The sequence below is a fragment of the Eublepharis macularius genome, chromosome 7 (assembly GCF_028583425.1).
Source record: "Eublepharis macularius isolate TG4126 chromosome 7, MPM_Emac_v1.0, whole genome shotgun sequence".
Lineage (NCBI taxonomy): Eukaryota > Metazoa > Chordata > Lepidosauria > Squamata > Eublepharidae > Eublepharis > Eublepharis macularius.
This window is the reverse complement of record NC_072796.1, coordinates 88,480,329-88,495,463: the sequence shown is the minus strand read 5'-3', so window position 1 is coordinate 88,495,463 and position 15,135 is coordinate 88,480,329. Positions and strand designations below refer to the sequence as shown.

The 15,135-nt window shown below is 40.0% G+C and overlaps 2 protein-coding genes across 10 annotated transcripts in view; one reads left to right on the top strand and one right to left on the bottom strand.

The window, feature by feature from the left end:
• The window catches only part of CHCHD7 (coiled-coil-helix-coiled-coil-helix domain containing 7), a 9,251-nt gene extending 7,055 nt beyond the window's left edge, over positions 1-2,196 (bottom strand). For 3 of the 4 annotated variants that reach the window (XR_008597456.1, XM_054985703.1, XM_054985702.1), the window contains exon 1: positions 2,096-2,196. The gene's annotated coding sequence lies outside the window, so the exon portion shown is untranslated. The remainder of the gene's footprint in view (positions 1-2,095) is intronic. The other variant, XM_054985704.1, reaches the window with a different exon arrangement.
• A 318-nt stretch (positions 2,197-2,514) lies between these two features.
• Positions 2,515-15,135, top strand: part of PLAG1 (PLAG1 zinc finger) — a 54,094-nt gene continuing 41,473 nt past the window's right edge. For all 6 annotated transcript variants that reach the window (XR_008597462.1, XM_054985752.1, XM_054985754.1 and 3 more), the window contains exon 1: positions 2,515-2,661. The gene's annotated coding sequence lies outside the window, so the exon portion shown is untranslated. The remainder of the gene's footprint in view (positions 2,662-15,135) is intronic.

Here is a 15,135-nt window from a genome sequence, read left to right as displayed (position 1 = left end):
TGGGAACACCAATGTGCTTGCCTATTCTCAAAATGTACAAGGAGAAAAGGGTTGTCTTGTAGCCTAAGAAAAACATTTCAGTGCTAAGAGGCATTTGAGTAGTGTTAAAAAAAATCTTTGATTACTTTCCACTGACCATAGAGAGGGATGACACACTATTATGTTCCACACAAGCACCATATACTAGCAACTTGGAATCCATGCGCTGGTTCTAAAAAAATTGTGTTTTCTCCAGAAAGAAGTAGGGCATTTCTCAGTCTTCCTGCTGCAACTCTATCAGTAAGAGCACATTGTTTTTCTCCTACTTTCTTTCTTTGATAATTTATAATTTGGGTAGAAAAGCTAAAGGAGTTGGATTCAACCAACTTTTCCCCTGGTAAAAAGGTGAAGGAGGGATTCACTTTGACCACCTAAAAGGCAATGCTGAGGGATCTGCATGGACAAAAGCTATGTGGGACAGGGACTGGCAAAAAGGAGAATGAGAGGGGGGAAATTAGCTAGACTCCACGTTATGAGCTTTTGAGTCAAAAGAAGGTGCTATGGGATCTGGATCTTGCTAGATCAAACACAACTACCATTTTTTTAGGTTTCCAGATTTAATAGCACCCCCATATATTTTTTTATTAGAAAGGGCTCTTATCATTTAACTGAACTGCTAAACGCCACATAGAAAGGGAGAACTCAGTCCACATTTCAACACACAGCATACTGTCTCCTGGAGGGGAATAGCCACACAGAGCCTAAAGATTTATACTGACATGAAGAGTTCTGAACTTTTAGCATACAGCAAGCCACTACATTCATCAAAGTTTCACACTCAGCTTGCTGCATACAACATTTACTAATTCATTGTGGCCAAACGATTACTCCATAAACACAGCAATCCATTTCCAAGAGGGGCCAGGCAGATGCTCTTGGAAAGCCCAGGAGAAGCCAACAGCCCCTCCAAATGCGGATAAACTATATTCCCTGCTTTTCTTACTGAACCAGCCCGGAAGTATTTGACACCGTTTAGACAAGTAGAATGGAGAAGAGCATCCTGCCTGCGCTCCTAATCGTAATCCAAACCAGGAATTTTTTGCAATGGTACTCACCAACACAAACTACCACGAGCACCTTGTGAAGGTGGGAGGGGTGTCCCAAATCCCTGAGGATGGAATTGTGGGAATCGATGGTAACTTTATGAGTTGCCGCCCTTCCGCCCGCCTTTTCTACAAAAAAGCGCACTAATATAAAACTAACTGGTAGTTTAAAGAGCAAGATTCGAGTCCAGTCGCACGTTAAAGACCAACTAGATTTCCAGGGTATGAACTTTCGAGAGGCAAAGTTCCCTTCGTCAGATGGGCGTTTAGCCTGGAAATCGAATTGGCCTCTAAGACTCGACTGCTGCTCTTGCACTGCAGTCCAACGCGGCTACCCACCTGAAACTCTCCTCACGGCAGGCTGAAGCGTCTTTAAAAGCGCGGCACCTGGCGCTGATTCCCCCCCCATGCACTAAGCGTTCGCGCAAGGAAACCAAAACCGAGGCTGCCCCTTCCTCGCCCTAATATGCGTATACGACTGCCTCACACCAGTCAGACCTCGGGCCGTCCAGCTCAGCCTGTTCTTTTCCGGCAGACAAGCAGAAAGAGAGCGCTCTCCGTACCTGCTACTGGAGTTCCTTTTCACGCTGGAGGCGCCAGAGATTCCGCCATTTGCCAGGGAAGGGCAAAAAGAGGAGAACTTGACTAAAAGGGGGTACAGCCACGGGCTACCCAAATGACCACCCACCGCCGCCTCAGAGCTCCACAGCTGCCTGCCGATTTTCTAAACCAGCGAAGGGATCCTCAGCTCAGACAACACCCAGGCCTACCGCGGCCCATCCTGCCTCATCCGCGCTCTGGGCCAGGCTAAGCGCATTCCCACTCCGCATTATGGACGAAGGCGCCGTTTGTTAGAAAGGTGGGGGGGGGGGGAACGACACCATTAGCAGCCTTCGGTCGCTCAAGGAACACCACTAACAGCGGCCCTCAGCCGAGCCATCGCGCGACTGCCGCAACGACTACGCGCGCGCAAAGCCGCTCCCAGGTACGACTCTTCAGGAAGCACCGCTCACCTCGCAGACGACGAGGAGAACCGACCCACAGACGGAACACTCGTCCCCAATTCGAAAGACGTCAGCGGCTTGGGCAGCGACTATATAAGTGGCGCAGCCTACCCAAGTTCTAGGCCCCGCCGCCCGATGGAAAACCGACAGCTCTGCAGGCCCAATCGGTCTCTCCCGGGCGCTTGGAGCGACAGCAGGGAGGGGCGCCGTACGCTGGCCTATCCGCGCTCGGCTCCTCCCCCGGCCTCCCTCGATCTGCGCTTCCTTCGGCCAACCGGGCCCGGCCGTCGGGGCCGGAGGCGCCGCCGCCTGGGCGCGGCCTGGGAGCTGAGTGACGGGGGGAGGGTGTCCAACCCGCGGCGCGTGTGGGCGGCTGGCCGTGTGGGCGCGGCGTGTGCGGCAGGCTAAGCTGCACCGCAGCGCATACACTACAATGGCTGCTGGAAAGAGGGGAAAGCAAACAATTTCCAGGCCCGCCGCGTCCAGCCCGAAATATGAGGAAAAAATTACAGAAAAATCGGAGAACCCCGTAAAAGGCGGGAAGAGGGCGCTGAGGGGATGCTGAGGCTCCCGCGGTGAGTCTGCCATGGGTTTGGGGGCCAGGAGCCGGGGTTCAGTGGGGAAATATTAGGGTTATTTAAATTCTGGAGCAGGAGGAGGAGGAGGAGGGGGACCGAAAAGAGCGGCGCGGCGAGGGAAAAGTTTGTGCGGCTCCATCTCCCTCCCTCGCGTCTCGGAGCTCCGCTGCCCTCCTTGTGGGGGGTTCCGAGGCGCAGAGTGAGAGCACTCCCTAAAATAAGGCTCGCTTTCCCTCAGCTCTCGGGCTGGAGTTTCCCTCTCCCCCCCCTCCCCGCCTCCTTCTTCCAGGCTTCTTGAGAGGGCTGCGCGAAGAGGGTCTCTTCTCCGCACTCCCCCCTCGCCTCTTGTTGGGTAGACGGAGGGAGCGCGGATGTAACTTTGCGGAAAGTTTCTTTTTTGCCCCTTCCCACTTTCTGTTCTCCGTCTCTTTCTCTCCCCCCTCCTTTCAGCTCCAGCGTCTGTGCTGCGAGTATAGTGACAGCAGCGGTAGCCGCCAGAAGGGAGCGGAAGACATTAGAGCCCGCGGTGCCCAAAAATGAGAGAAAATTAATATAAATTCACCCGAACCGCCAAACCAGGCACATTTTGCCCAAAAACGTTTCCTGGGGGATTGCACTCTTTGTAGTGGGCGCCAGGGGACCCACCTTGGCTAAAGCTTTGAGGGGGATCTGGAGTCACTTTGGGGCACGCAGCGCCCTTCTCTCTCTTTTTATTGGACAAAAGTTTTTTTCCCTTTCTCCCCCACCCAGTAAAGAAATGAAATTGCCCGCTTTTCTGGCTCTGACCGGCCCGTGTGGCTCTTTCTGTTCTCTTCTTTTGTGGTTTTTAGAACATGAAGGCAAGGGAGATGTGGGAGGGTAGTTTGCATTGGGGAGGGGGCGGGTGTTAACTAAAAGCAGGAGAGATCCGGACAGAGCAGGGACAGCTTGTTGTCAGTATCATAACAACCAAAATGGAGGGAGAACTGAGGTATATAACAAAATAAAAAATAGAAAAAAAATTCCGCAAAACTGCTCAAAATCAAAATCTGTTCCCCAGTTTTTCTCTGGGATGTCAGATTTAGCCCCGTATCCCCTTCTGCCGGATTTTGAACTCTCAGAGAGCAAGGAGTTAATATTGATGCTTATTTTTGTTGTTGCTGACTGCTTTGGAAAGGCAAAAGCACTTTTACAGCTCGTTCCCGACAATGCGAGAACGTGAAAAGTCCTCTTTCTCCCTTGAATGGTGGCGGGAGGTGGGAATGCATGAGCTACACAACTTTGGGGCAACGTGGAGCAATTGCAAAGAAGATAAATGCTGCATTTGCCGCTTTGTATACCTTACTTTTCATGCCTTTTGGTTTGTTGGGGGGTGGGAAGATGGAAGAAGGGGGAGGTGGCGGGAAATGTAATACCTATGTATTGCCTTTCTCCGGTTCTAATTAGGATGTATATAGCAAAAGGGTAAATCTTCCGGTTTTGCTGCCTTTGGACCCCAAGGTTATTAATGCCTTCTGACATTCTTTAGAACCGCATGGACTTGAAGTAAGGTGTTATGAAGAATTTTTTTTAAGTGCACTGTCATGAGGTCCCCATTTCTGAGGGAGAATTGGTGACGTTTCCCTGGAGTAGTTATTTCACTTGTTTGACTTCCATAAATCTAATCTCCAGCGTTCTTGTTTTATTTATAAAAAATGATGCCATATCTTGCATCACACTGAAGTTGGTAAGAAAGTGTTGCTGATGTTAGTTTCCACATGAGCTTAGGGACAGAGCAGAGTATCTTAAAGAGACAGCTCATCTTTTCTTCAGGCTCTCTTCACCTGTGCAGAATCTCTAGCTAAATCCAAGTAGTGGTATTGGATTTGTAAATGTATGAAGATGAGGGCAAGTCAACAGGGCTGATAAGTGTAAATAGTCATGGTTTCCCCTCCCTGAGATATTTAATATGTTTGAACCTAAGCATTTCTTTGGGGGGAGAGAGATGCTTAGCAATTTTTCAGGAGTTTATGTTCCTTGCATTTAAATTAAAATATTATGTCTATAATATTGGGACATGTGTAGAAATGGAAGTTAGTCTAGTCTAGTCCTATCTAATATTAACTGTACAATTGCCCTGTTCATTTTGAATTCCATAACGCAACCTAGAGCAGTTTTGTAGACATGGATAAGTGCATGGCTTCTGTTTGAATATCTTCATTCTCATAGGTTTGTATTTACCTGAAAAATACCTATTTTAAGCCTATAATTTTTTTAATTTAAATAAAGGATTTTAATACAACACAGTAGCTCTTTTTTGGTCTTGCCATTCTTGAAGCCTTTAAACAACTAAGGCACCCATGTATCATCACAGCATCCCTGGATTTAGTTTTGATGAAATATAATGAATGAAAACAACCTTGTTACTGATGTGCATGTTTGTTGATTGGCGCTAGGTTGTTTTGTTTTATTGAGGTCAGTTTTCAGAAGACATCCATGGTAGCTTTTGTTGTGTGTTGTGATATGAAACCTTGTCTATTTATTCTTAGTTTGAATGTTTCTTGAAATGCTTCTGGAGAGTTTAATACCACTTCACAAATATCTTCTATCAGATCATGTGCTTCTTGTGCACAATTACATTTTCATTAAAGTCATTTGTTCTTACAGTATCTAGACTGAAATCTAAATTAGTCTCAAATAGCAGGTAGTCTGGAGAATTGACTGCATTTTGAGAGAAACTTCATTAATTGTACTTACTTTTTTGTTCTGTAGACCAAAAAAAAAATCTAGTTTGCTAGCATTCAGTTCACTTGGAGACTGATTCTGTAAGTTCCTTGAAGCTGGTGGAACTTAAATTTCAGTGTTGCATAGGGTTACTTTGTGATCATATATTACTTGCACCTTCCATGGAAAGGAGTTCTTCAGTTGTCTAGGATGCTGTTGAAGCTTCAGAGTTTTGAAAGCAACCATTAAGTTTTCCAATGTCTTGTTTTTTAAAATCTTACCTTATTGTATAAGCAGAATCAAACCTGTAATCTTCAATTCTTATCCTAAATGTATTTGATACAATAAAGAGTTATTGTCACCTGTTTCTAAACTCAATAGAATGTGTGAGACATAAGTTGCTAAATCCCTTAAGAGTACCACATGAAGTCTAGTGGCCTTTTATAGTATACATGCTGAAGACCTGAATAGCTGTATGACTTGCATTTGAAGTCTGAGTACTATTATATCAGTTGTTTTGCAAGTATCATGATAAATATAAAGAAAGTGCATTTTCTTTAAAAGGACAATTTTAGATTACATTCTCACTCTTTTTTGGAAGTTTTATATGTAAAAATCTGACTGATTTGTATTTACTAGATTAAGAAGCAATAGATTGATGATAACTGTTGTAGGCAAAGAAGATTATGTTTTGTGTTTAAAATTTTGTTGATAATTATAATAGCTTCTCCTCTAGTTTACCAAGTTAATTTATGTCTATTAATAAAGGTATATTGATCTTAAAGAATATGCAGTGTTATCCAAGCTATTGAGGACATGTATAGACTTTTAAATTTTTCCTATCAGTGTTCTATGAAATTATGTAGATTCCAGTGAAGTCCATTCAAGAAAAAAATTTACATTTATAACATACAATGTTTATTTCAGTCTTAATGACCAAATTATTGTAAGATGTTAAACTAGTTTAACTAAACAATACACAACCTCTGAGTTCTAGATATAGATTTAACTTTTTTTGCTTTTATTTAAAGCTAACATTTGGTGCATATATAACTTAACTAATGGTCATTCTGTTAGTAAACAATTTTGCCCAAATGGAGTCCTTTTAATTCCACAATTTTACTGTGGTAGCATGGATGCTGAAGTTGCTTTCTTGAATGCATTAAGTTAAATTCATTGATTGATTCATGTTTAAAATTGGTCTTGCAGTATAGTTATAGAAAGGCAACTTGTTATGTATAAGATATATTTAAGAATCTATTTTCTTTAATTTTTCACTTTCAATATTTTTCTGAGAGATTCTTGAATAAATTATTTTGCTTGTAAAAAGCCTGTATTTTGTGGCCCAGGTACTCAGACTATTCCTAAGATGCTCCTGTAATAAAGGAAAATCTGAATGCATAAGGAGAATAATGCTTTTAAAAGCTTACCTGCAAATATGTTGTACTGTATTTGGGAGAAGGAGTTGTTGGCTAGATTTAACTAAACACAAAAAGTTTCTGAGAACTATTTAAAATAATACAGTTGTATATTTTGTACTGATGTGACAAAAGTGGTGTGTTTGAAATCTAAAAAATGATTGGAAACTGCTGCATTAAGCTGGTAAAACCTCTCTCTAATAGAGCATATTTATTAGGCAGAATACATGGAATTACAGTCTAATGCATGATTTGTAAATGGGGCAGGTTTACGGATAGAATGTCTCACCAGAGAGTCAAGTGTGTTCTAATGGTGTATGTAATTTTGTTGTCTGAGCATTAGTCAATTTTGTTTTAAATAACATTACAATTGTTTGAAGTGTTGTGTGGCTATAATTGTGTAGGTAACTGCAGTCATAGGTACAATGTAGGATTTGTTTGCTCCTACATGTAATTTTTGGATTAGTATCTTAAGTTTTTACTATCCATTCTCATCCTGCCAGTATCTTTTATGTAAAGCATAGTTAACATAATTGTGAAATTTCATACTAATCTGCTATTGGGCACCCTTTATCAATGGAGTTGTTAGTATATCTATTACATATATGCTTAAAAAATTACTACAGAATTGTTGTCAAGATTATTGTAAGTCCTTAAGTTTGAGTTGATTAAGCTGAGGTCTAATTTGTGTAAATTCGAAGCCCAAGCCTACAATAAGGAACTTTACATCTCTTAAAAGAAATTTTAAGCAAAATTAAGTGTACCATATGTGGTGAAGTATCATGAGAAAACAGATATAACATATTGACACTTATTGAACCAGATGTTTCCCTTAATGCAGAATATCTCTAAAATCAGATTAGAAAGTGTTTAATAGGAATTAGTTGTCAGCTTTTGGGGCTAGCTTTGTAAAAACTGACCAACTTGTGTGCTGAGTGTGAAAATTTATTAACAATTGCTGGTTTTAACTAAACACTATTCTCCAATCCTAGGGTAGTACTAAATTCAAAATTATTCAGTCTTGTGAACTTCTGCTGTTAGCATTGTAGTTCAGTAGTAATTGTAATCAGAAATTATTCTTATTTATGTTAAACTTTGTAATCTATTATTAACAACATAATGCATTATGAAATGTATTTTTGCTCATCTGTGAAGTGCAATAATTCCATATTCATTTATATATGATCTGTAATGGCTTCTTCATACATGTGTTTGATTGATGGAGGATTACAATAACATTCTGCAATAACTTCTTTTAAGAAGTAGAAGTGATTGATCTTGTGGTAACATGGTACATGGTCTATGGAATAAAGTGATCCTGGTTATATTGAAATATGTTGCTGTTAATGGTATATTGATGACTAAGAGAGAAGTTTAGAAGAATTACTAATAATATGGGGGACACTTTTTATTCAAATATATTTCTTTAGGGCATAATTCTGTGAAGTCTCTATTTAGAAGAATTGTCATTTTTTAAAAAAGAAAAATAAATACCAAGGTTAAGTTTGATACCTGGCAAATTTATATTTCAGTATTTTGAAATTATTTGTAACTACAGTGATTATTTAAATGTGACAATATGCCTTTTTGGATAAAATTAGGTATTTATATAATTATACAAAAAGTATAGAATCCATCTTCTATTTTTAGATTGACTGTAATTTGTACAGGATCGATACAGGCTAATTAAACTATAGTTTCATTTTAGTACTTTAGCACATGAGCATTACTTGTCTGTGCACAAAAGATTAGCTACAGGTTGAAAGAAATACTAATATTAAGATAAATCTGAACAAAACCGTTGGAAGCCTTGAGACACCAAGCTTTTTTATTAGTCAAAGAGGTTCTGACTTTCTTGTTGGAAGATTGTGCAATTAATGCAAGTTTAATTGCGTCCTCTAGGGGACTCTAAGAAACTATGATCCATGTAGCTAAAACACAACTCTGGCATGGCTTTCTTGTAGAAAATGCCAGCTTAGTTGGATTGGTTTTATTCAATATTCAACCAAACATGTAATTTATGAACTTGCTTGGATCAGTTTAAAGTGAAAATTCCTGAGTTAATCTGTTCTTGTAATTACAGTAAAGAAACTTAACAGTAGTTGGATGCTACTTGATATTTAATGTTAAATGATATTGTAATTTTTATAACTTGCCCTGTTTCTAATTTTCAGGGTGGGGAACAGCATTGCTTCATGACCATAATTCTGAACTGCCACTTTTGCTTATCTCATTTTAATATTGTTCTTATACCATTCTCTGTTTATGCTACATAAATATACTAAACTTTTTAAAACGTTAGCATTTGTATTGTATGGAGTTTCATTGTGAGGTATCCCCAGCATGTGGTTGTTCGTATTAATTGATATCTGAATAATTGATGTAGATTTTTGCAATATTTATTGCATTGCAATACATGATACTCTTTAATTACTTCTTGCTTTGCTTAGTTTAGACCCTCTTTGTTTTGTCTTATTTCACCTGTAGGGAGGTGAATATCTGCTGCTCTTCACTGAAAGTGAGTTTATTTCTATATTCTTAGAATTTCCCTCTACAGGATCTGCTTTTTGTTTATGAAAAGCAAAGCTAGTAAGGTACAAATTTATTTAATAAACAATGAGTTAATCAGGATATCTGTTCAATAGGCACATTGCATCATCTAGTGAAACATATACAGAGGATCTAACACAAAAGTAGCAGTCCAGCAACACCTTAAAGAGTAACAAAATGTAGTCCCAACATAAGTTTTTGTGAGAGTTTACCTATTTGGATACTTAGGAATGTCATTCGTGTGTGTGTGCGCGCGCGCGCGCGCGTGATTTGTGTGTGTGGCGGGGGGGAGTGAGTGCTGACTCACAACAGCCTATGCTGCAATACATTTTGTTAGTCTTTAACTTGCCACTGGACTCCTGTTTTATTTTGTTGCTGCTACAGACTAACACAACTTCCTGTGTGGGATCATAGAGGATCTGTGTCTCCAAACATCACTTTGCTTCTAACCAAAGTAGATGTAACTTGTCTTAACCACATTGCATTGATTTTCATTAACTATTTAACAATGTGGATTTTTCTTTTAAAAACTACCTTGTTGATTTTATCTTTTGCACTTTTGTAGTTTTGTTAATATACCCCCTCTTTAGTTATAACTAAACTATTTAACTTATCCTAGCATTTAAAAAGAATTCTAAAGCAGGCAGGTCTATGCAGAAACCATTGTCTGCCATGTCCATAAAATCAGTTAGTGCATAGCAGCTTGGCCTTTGCTCAGTTTAAATATGTGTGCTGAATGAGAATTTTTCATGAAATCTTTTAACAGAGAATGCGATGCCTCCGTTGTATTTATTCTTTGTGTGGGAAAGTTGCCATATGCATGTGTTCAAAGATATATTATGCATTTTTGTTAGGATCATAAATTTGAAGTTTCTTTCATTGTCATTCTCTGGATATAGTAGAATTATTTTATGAACTGAATCTAGCAGGAAGTTGTGATTCAGCTCATAGTATCATCCTGGAACAGTATGTGTGAATGACACATTTTAGTGTAATGTTTTCATGTGTTTATATATGTGGGAATATTTCCATACTTAATCCATGGATTCCAAACTGTATGGTGAAAAGCTGATTTGTTGATTGGGGGGGGGGGGAAATCCCTTTTTGTCCACAAATGTTACCTTGAGCAACGAGTGGGCTTTTCGGAAAGAATCATTCACTGTATTTAACTTAAGTCAGAGGAAAATTTATACTTTGGCTGTTGCAGTGTAGTGAGTGTATAAAGTGTATTAGAAAAAATTCAGGTTAGAAATCTTACTAATTCATGAAGTTCACTGAGTAGCAAGTCAGTTCTGTAAGCTTACATTAGAGTAGTCATGAGTGAAGAATTCAGTACTTGTTGAAAGCAAGCAAGAGAACAGTTTTCACTAAATAAGTTGATACCCATTACTTCTACAATGCTTATATCTAAAGCCTGTAAAACAAGAAATTAAAGGGATCTGATAATCATTGCATTCCTTCTAATAATTTAAACATGTCTGTTACATTTGTAGACATATGCTGTAATTTCATACTCTTCCAAGTTTAGATAAAAGAGTGAGCAGTCAAGTATACATAGAATCTTTTCCATGTAGTTAGCTATTCAAGTGAGTGACTCAACCTTAACAAACAGTCAGATTCCTTAGCCTGTTTGTATCTTACAAATCCAGACAATACTGTGAATTTCAGCTTTTTAATATTAGCATTTCTTAGAAAATTTTGATACAAAATTTTACATATGTTTTGTCTTATGCATCTTAATCTCTTTATGCCACAGTTGTGTTTGACAGCGTTAAACTAGATGGTTTGCTAATGATGCTGTATAGACTATTGTGTGAGAAAATTGACTTAGTACTAACCAGTTCTCAAACCTGGATAGTTCTCAGGCCTGGACAATTCTTGTTCCTGCTTGGAAAGCAAGGATTGAAGCATTTGGCACTAACTTACCTTAAACTTGTCCTTGATTGTAGAAAGTATATGTGTAATTGACATATGGTTAATATGCTTTTTTAATTTATACCCCTCTTCTATCTCTCAAGTGGCTTCCCAAAATATTAAAAATACAATAACATGAAGCAATAAAGTCAAGAAACAGACAGCTACAATCAAATAGGTATAATTCAACTCACAAAATCAGCCTTTGAAAATACCTAGCCTTCAGCCCTGACAATAACAAAAAATCACCAGACATCAGAAAACAAAAACTACCATAGGCCCAAGAAAGTTGGATTTCATCAATATTAGAGCTCAGTAATATTTAATTTCCAAAGGCTTTGCATAACTTCTAAAATCTTACCGGTGAAGGCACCCAGTGTATCAAAGGATAGGTGCTGCCACAGAGAAGGCTATATATCTTATGGGAGCCAGATGTTCTTCTGAAGGAAGAGTATCTCTGATGGGCTGTATTGGATCAAAACAGAAGTATAGTAGTACCTTAAAGATTAACAACATTTATTTCAATATGAGGTTTCGTGAGTCGATAATCACTTTTTTGGATAGGTATGGAAATAAAACTGAGAATCCTTATGGAGGGGAGAGTTAGGCAGAGTCTTTTGTGTGTAGATTGACTGTGTGGGAAAACAGAGGCAAAGGAGGTATTGGATCAACCAAAGTTGATGAGCAGGCTTATTATAGGGATAGGTGGGTCTTCAAATATGTGGGTCTCAGGTCATGAAGAGTTTAAAAGTTAGTCAGTACCTGAATTACATCTAGAAAAATAGGCAGCAAATACAACTGTTAAGTCTTGCATTATATATACATAGTACAGCACCCAAACCACATTTTGTACAGGCTGAAGTTTCCAAGTTACTGTAAAAGGTAGCCCCACAAAGAACATGTTGCAGTAATCAAATCAGGAGTTTACAGAAATGTTGGGGTCAAGGGGCTTTTATATTGGATGTAAATAATGTCTGTTGGAATACAGTTTTTTTTCACTGAAACACTGAAGATATTTCCATAGTGATCTTTCTACCTTAAAATAGCATTAAGCTGCAGTAGCATAGTGATTAAGTGGTTGAACTACTGTCATGAGATCTGCAGGTGGCTTTGGGCAAGCCACTTCTCTCAGCCCCAGTATCCCAGCTGTATTGTGAGGATAATAACACTGACTTTGTTCACCGCTCTAAGTGGGCGCTAATCTGTCCAGAGGGCAGTATATAAGCACAGTGTTGTTGTTACTGCATACAGGAAGCTCAAGACTTGTTAAGTGCAGTATTCTGCAGCAGTGTTCTCACGGATATTTGGAGGTACGGTGTTATATGAATTCTGCTGGTTTTGTACCTTTCCATAAGCAAATTTCAGTCATATATCAGTAATGCTACGGGGCACATTTGTTGGAACACAGTCCAAAAGACAATTTTTGAGATCCTTAATTTGAAACCTGAAATTTAACTTTTAAATTGTCTATCATAATTACTGATTTCAGAGAGGTACAGCTCTTGCTCTGTCCTTTGCAAGGATTGTATTTGAATGCTATAGGAAACAACCACAGTTGCCTGGCAAATTAGAATGATTCTTAAAGAGGTGGGGATTGTTCTTAGCAATCCAAAAATGTAAGGACATTTTTAGGTGACAAACATTGGTGACAATTGACTACCTTTAAAAAAAAAACTTTAAGCTGTTAGAAATGAATGGGTAACTATGTGCATTCTATTCCTTCACTTGTTTTTAATTTGTGAATTTGATGTGCTGTTTGATCAGAATATAGATTCTGATTATTTAATGTTGTATTTTAATTAAAAACATTTTTTTTAATTCTGGACAGCCAAAAATTATTTCTGAAAATGTTCATCAAAGATCTGGTCTGGTAATACATCTTAAATACTCAGTAAAACTCTGATTTTGCTGAGCAGCCAGAAGCCAGCATTAACTCCACCATCTGGCCACCACCTTGTTTCATATGAAAAGAATATACATGGATGAAATTGTCTTATCTTCTATTTGCTGAAAATGAAATAGAATCAAAATTGTGGCTGGTTACATCCCAGAAGTCTTAGCATTAGTACTGTTATTTGAAAATAATAATGAAAATTGTAAAGCATATGGGCAGCTCAATCCTATGCCCTGAGGCAGCGTTGTCACTCATGCGCCGACGTAAATGGGGCACTGTTCCACAGCTCCCTATGGACTTTTGCAGGAGAGTCCCACCAGCGCCCAAGTGTGACAAGGCAAGGTGAGGCTGCTGCCAGGAGCACCCGCCCACCATTCCCCTGACAACCCCGCTCACACCAGCCAATGGCTGCACGCCTCCCCTGACATCCAGGCGAGGGGCAAGCAGTGGCACAGCCAATGGGGAGGCTGCAATCCCCGTTGCCGCCAATAGGCCCCCGTTCAGAGAGCAGGCATCCCTGCCAAGGGGGGGGGCAGAGGTGACAGTGAAGGTCCAGCTCGAACATCCACCCTCTTGCCCGTCCAGCCCCCATTTCCAATGAGGGCGAGGCCGGTGGCTGCAGCTTGGTGTGTCTGCAAATCCACACCACCGCCATCACCACAAGAAACAAGTTCCCCCTCCCTGAAATGTAGGGCCAGATGGTAGGGAACTGATCTCTGTTATTTTAACAGAGGTTATTTTGGCCCCAGAAGTCACTGAAAAAATGGTTTACCCTTTTAAAACTTTCTATAGACACCAATCTCCTGTTACGCTTTCTCCTCAATGAAGTCCCTCTCTTCCCTCTACACTTCCTTTCTTTTTTAAGTTCGAGGTTCATCAAAAGCGTAAACGGGGTCATTCTGGCCCCCAACAGACTTGACTTGAAAGTGAAAGCACTTTACAGAATTGTAAATGGGGGTTCTAATTTCAAATATTGAAAAATGATTTTAGCACTGTTTCCATGTATAAATAGATGGACCAACACCTATTATCTCCATTTTTTAGGGGCCGCAGTGACCTCCCAAGGAAACCACTGTTTGCAACCTGAATTGTTGTGTATATAGTAGGACTCAATGTGTAGTAGGAGCAGGTAAAAGCCCTGTGTTTGAGCTCTCTCAAATCTTCCCTTATTTCCATAGACAAATGGGAAAGCTCAAATTGAACTGTATTGCAATTTTGGAAAATGGGTTCATTCTAGCCCTCTGCAAGCCAAGCCTGGGAATGTGTGTAGTCATCTTCTGAACCTCTTTATATTTTCCAGACTTGATGGAACCATTCAGCCTGGAACTTTAGATGAGCCCCTAGCCATCTGTCCACTGACCTGCTTGTTCCCCTTTGTTATTCAGGAAGAGCGCTTAATTGTAAGGCTCCAACAGGCGTAGCCTGAGGGCAGGTTATAAGGAAGCTAGCAGTTAAAACAGTTAAAAAGTATTGCTTTCTTTAAAATAAACTGTCTTGTTCTTTAATAATGGTGGGGATCAATTTTACTCCATTTACATTTCTGTGAAGATTTGATGTGTGAGGGGTATTTTTGACCTTGATTCCAGATTTTACACTTTTGTCCTGCATTGCTGAAGAAAGTTATTATTGAGGCCTGATTTTTTTTCTTAGTAGCTAATGCCATGATTGAGAGAACTATCAGGTTTCCATTTGGGGGGTTAAGTTGGGGTCATTTTGACCCCAATTCCCAAGTAGTGTAGTTGGGTTTTTTTCCCTTGGGAGATCTCAAATGGCCAATCCCATGCCATGCTTGGCAAAAGCCCCACATAGGTCCTGCAGCTGGGAGGTCCTGCAGCTGGAACAGGGGCTGCCAGATGTTGGGATCCAGCTCCCTGCCCTGGATGGGACACCATTGGCAACTTTGCCAGTGGTGAAGAGTCTGGGTGTGCTCCTGGATGCCTCCCTGTTGATGGAGGCCCAGGTCATGGCGATTGCCAAGTCTGCATTTTTCCATCTCCGTCAGATTAGACAACT